Here is a 5,426-nt window from a genome sequence, read left to right on the forward strand (position 1 = left end):
TCTGCTCTGATTTTTATTATCTCCTTTCTTCGGCTGGTTTTGGGTTGTCTTTGTTCTTCTTTTTCTAGTTCCTTAAGGTGGGAAGTTAAGTGGTTCACTTGGGCTCTCTCTTGTTTGTTCATATATGCCTGAAGTGATATGAACTTCCCTCTTATCACTCCTTTTGCTGCATCCCATAGATTCTGATATGTCGTATTGTCATTTTCATTAGTCTGTATATATCTTTTGATCTCTGCACTTATTTCTTCTTTGACCCATTCATTTTTTAAAAGTATGTTGTTTAGTTTCCACATTTTTGTGGGATTTTTTTCCTCTTTTTTGCAGTTGAATTCTAGTTTCAAGGCTTTATGATCAGAAAATATGCTTGGTACAACTTCAATTTTTCTGAATTTGCTGATGTTGTTTTTGTGGCCCAACATATGGTCAATTCTTGAGAATGATCCATGTACACTGGAGAAAAATGTATACTCAGTCACTTTGGGATGAAATGTCCTGTAGATGTCTATCATATCCAGGTGCTCTAGTGTTTTGTTTAAGGCCACTATGTCTTTGTTGATTCTCTGTTTGGATGACCGATCTAGAGCCGTCAGCGGTGTATTGAGGTCTCCAAGTATGATTGTGTTTTTGTCAGTTTTTGTTTTAAGATCAATAAGTAGCTGTCTTATATATTTTGGTGCTCCTTGGTTTGGTGCATATATATTAAGAATTGTATGTCTTCTTGATTCAGTGTCCCCTTAGCCATTATGAAATGGCCATTTTTGTCTCTGAGTACTTTTCCTGTCTTGTAGTCAGCATTATCCGATATAAGTATTGCTACACCTGCTTTTTTTTGGATGTTATTTGCTTGGAGTATTGTTTTCCAGCCTTTCACTTTGAATTTGTTTTTATCCTTGTTACTTAGATGAGTTTCCTGTAGGCAGCATACAGTTGGATTTTCTTTTTTAATCCATTCTGCTACTCTGTGCCTTTTTATTGGTGAGTTTAATCCGTTTACATTTAGTGTAATTATTGATACTTGTGGGTTCCCTATTGCCATTTTATATCTTGCTTTCTGTTAGTTTTGTGTCTTGTTTGATCCTTCTCTTTTGTTTTTCTATCTTTTGTTTTTATTTGGTTGTATTCCATACATCTTTCCACTGTTGCTATCTTTTTTATCTCATGTACTTCTGTGGTGGTTTTTTCAATGGTGGTTACCTTTGAATAATGAAAAGGGTCCCTACCCTGTTCATTGTAGCAAACTATTTTGTGAGTACTTTTGCACTCCATCGTCCTTTGCTACTGTTAATCTCCATCTTCTCCCCCTCTTTCTTTTTGTTGTTGTCACAGTTTAAATTTGGTTTTATTGTGTTCTTCTTGGAGCTTTTACTTGTGGCTCTGTTTTTTTTTTGTTCTTTGTATTGATTGGAGAACCCCCTTTAGTAATTCCTGGAGTGGGGGTTTTCTGATGATAAATTCCCTCATCTTTTCTGTATCTGTGAATGTTTTTATTTCTCCTTCATATTTGAAGGATAGCTTTGATGGGTATAGTATGCGTGGCTGAAAGTTCCTCTCTTTCAGGATTTTCCTCGGCTTGGATCTCCGTGCCACAGCCTGGTTCGGCCGTTTGTTTCGCGGCCTGGATGTATTCACCCCCTTTGCCCGCCTCAGTTTCTATATTCACAGTTACCAGAGAAAGCCGCCCTGTTTAGGTTAGTGAGGAAGGCGGAGCATTTCTTACTCCCTATTTCCTTCGGGGTTTGGTTATATATTTAGCCAATTTTTCACTCAATCATACCTTTGGGTGTATTGCGAAGCATCTGGAAGCTCCAAGTATAGGTTTTTCTGTTTCTGGTTGAAGATCTTGTTGAGTTTTGGGGGAGATTTATCGGTATCGCTTCCTACCCCGCCATTACTCTGACGTCATCCTCCGTGACTTGTTTTTTAAGTCAGTAAGTTTGGAGGTGGTTTTTTGTTTGGTTTTTGGGGTTTTTTTTTTTGGTATTTTTCCGAAGCTGGAAACAGGGAGGTAGTCAGACAGACTCCCGCATGCACCCGACTGAGATCCACCTGGCATGCCCACCAGGGAGCGATTCTCTGCCCATCTTGGGGCGTCGCTCTGCTGCAATCAGAGCCATTCTAGCGCCTGAGGCAGAGGCCACAGAACCATCCTCAGCGCCCAGGCCAACTTTGCTCCAGTGGAGCCTTGGCTGTGGGAGGGGAAGAGAGAGGCAGAGAGGAAAGAGAAGGGGAGGGGTGGAGAAGCAGATTGGTGCTTCTCCTGTGTGCCCTGTCCGGGAATCGAACCCAGGACTCCTGCACGCCAGACCGACGCTCTACCACTGAGCCAACCAGCCAGAGCTTGGGGGTGTTTTTTTATGCAACAAAAGCTAACAGATATACTTTTAAATCTAGACCAACCAAATTCACAATATTAACAAAAAGGATGATACTTAGAATATAGCAAAATATGTGCAAAACCTATATAAAAATATTTAAAATGCTCCTAAAAGATCCCAAATTAGGCTTTTCCCCCCACATATGGAAAGACATACCATACCATATTCTTGGATAGAAAAATCAACTTTGTAGGGATGTCAATTCTCCCTAGATTATTCTAAATGAAAAATGATCTCAGTACAGATTTAATTCTGGAATTAGAGAAACTTATTCTAATGTTAATTTGGAAAAAAATAAAGAAGCCCTGGCTGGTTGGCTCAGTGGTAGAGCATCAGTCGGGTGTGTGGATGTCCTGGGTTTGATTCACAGCCAGGGCACACAAGAGAAGCACTCATCTGCTTCTCCTCCCCTCCCTCTCTTGCTTCTCTCTCTTTCTCTTCCTTCTCCTCCTCCCCTGCAGCCATGACTCAATGGAGCAAGTTGGCCCTGGGTGCTGAGGATGGCTCCATGGCCTCAGCTTCAGGTAGTATACAGGGGTCGGGAATCTTTTTGGCTGAGAGAGCCATGAACGCCACATATTTTAAAATGTAATTCCAGCCTGACCTGTGGTGGAGCAGTGGATAAAGCATTGACCTGGAATGCTGAGGTTGCTGGTTCAAAACCCCGGGCTTGCCTGGTCAAGGCACATATGGGAGTTGATGCTTCCTGCTCCTCCCCCTTTTCTCTCTTTCTCTCTCTCTCTCTAAAACAATGGATTAAATAAAGTCCTTTTTTTTAAAAAAAAAAAAAGTAATTCCATGAGAGCCATACAATGACCCGTGTACATTACGCATTATCCAATAAAAATTTGGTGTTGTCCCAGAGGACAGCTGTGACTGGTTCCAGCCACCCACAACCATGAACATGAGCAGTAGGAAACGAATGGATTGTAATGCATGAGAATGTTTTATATTTTTAACGTTATTATTTTTTTATTAAAGATTTGTCTGTGAGCCAGATGCAGCCATCAAAAGAGCCACATCTGGCTTGCGAGCCATAGGTTCCCAACCCCTGTGCTAAAAAAAAATGGTTCCAGTTGCAGCGGAGCAAGGACAACCCAGATGGGCAGAGCATTGCCCCCTAGTGGGCTTTCCGGCTGGATCTAGGTCAGGGAGCATGTGGGAGTCTGTCCCTGCCACCACCTCCTCTCACTAAAAATTTAAAAAAATAATAATAATAATAAAAAAAAAGCAAGGCTACCTTGAAAAAGAAACACAATTGGGAGCATTCAATCTAAGAGATATTAAACCGATTATCAATCCTCAGTAAATTAAAACATATATTATCACATCCACGTACAAATAGATAATTGAAACATAACAGAAAATCTAGATAGATCACAAAACATATGGGGATTTAGTACATGATAAAGGTAGCGTCACAAATCAATGGGGAACTGGGTAGTGATTTGGGAAAAAAAAGTTGGATCCATACTTCACACCATACACTAAGATAATTTTGAACAGATCAAGGGACCCAATGTTTCAAAGTGAAACTATGCAAAGTATTAAATGTAAAAAGTGAAACCATAAAAATACTACAATGAACCAAATATGCCACAGTTTCAATTTAAGCCTCTCCAGCTAAAGGTCTCTCTAGAGAAGAGAATGTATTTCTTCATTCTCATAAGACAGACTACATTGCTAGCAAGTCAGTCTTAAACCCCATCCCTGATTGTTGAAAATTCTTCCCATACACTAAAAAATAACTATCCAAGGATGTGTGCCTTCTGATTCAGAGTGAAGTAAGTGAACCTAATTTTGGTGATGTAGAAGAGTGGCGATAGGGACTTGTCTTGCCTTTTGAACAGCACTGTAAACGGATACAAAAATGAGAAATCGCCTAACTAGGTGGTGGAGCATCAGACTGGGACTTGGAGGACCCAGGTTCCATAAATCCCTAGGTTGCTAGCTTGAGCATGGGCTTACCGGCTTGAGCACGGGGAGGGGGGTTGTCGCTGGCTTGAGCATTAGATCATAAACATGACCCCAGGGTCACTGGCTTGAGCATAAAGGTCACTGGGCTTGAAGCCCAAGGTCGCTGGCTTGAGCAAGGGGTTACTCGCTCTGCTGTAGCATCCCCCCCCCCCCCCCCCGGCCCCTCAAGGCACATGTGACAAAGCAATCAGTGAACAACTGAAGCGCCCCAAGGAAGAATCCATGCTTCTCATCAGAAGAGGATTTAACTGTGGGCCCCCACTTCTGAAGAGCCCCGCAAAACCCCACCTTTACACTTTCTTTAAATGACACTATTTGGTTTCATATGAGCAATTTTAACATTAATAGTACATAATATTTTCTTATTTATTTAAAAAATATGGTTAACATGTATTTTTATTTTCCCTCTTTTTTTTAAGGGTTCCAGTATATTCTGCGCCTGGGGCCTCAACCGACATTAATCCACCTTTGCTTCTCATCTCTCTCCCTTCCTGTCTGTCCCTATCCGTACCTTCCCTCTCTCTGCCTCTCTCTCTCATCACACACAAAAAAAGAGAAATTATTAAGAATGGGATCCCGTTGACTGAAGTAGCCCAAAATACAACACTCCCCTAGAGCGCCAAACAGGAAGAAAAGGGACTTGGCCACACACCGCCTTCCAGCGGTAGGCGCCGGAGGAATCACGCTCTCCTTTCCCGCATTCTGATAGGCCCGCTGGGCTTCCTGGGAGATGTAGTTCGTGTCGTCGCTGCCTACCTCAACGCGCGAGTTTGACGTTGGAGGTTTCGACTTCGTGAGGTCACAGAGATGGGTGTGTCTTGAGACGGGGTGCGGGAAGGGGTGAGATTTATATGAAAAACTGAAGGGTTCAAAATTAAAGAGAAGGAAGGGCTGTGGGCTACTTCGATTTGGGGCGCAGAGCGTTGAGGATGGAGGAGTGCAAGTCTCACGGCAAATAGGTTACTAGCAACTGTTGCCTTAACAACCGCTCGGGACACCTAAGGCCCCGCCCCTGCCGCACTCCAAGGAAAGGGGAGCCCGAGCTGTATAAATGGCTTTGGGGGTTGGGTTGGG

This window comes from Saccopteryx leptura, chromosome 4, assembly GCF_036850995.1.
Source record: "Saccopteryx leptura isolate mSacLep1 chromosome 4, mSacLep1_pri_phased_curated, whole genome shotgun sequence".
Taxonomy (NCBI): Eukaryota; Metazoa; Chordata; class Mammalia; order Chiroptera; family Emballonuridae; genus Saccopteryx; species Saccopteryx leptura.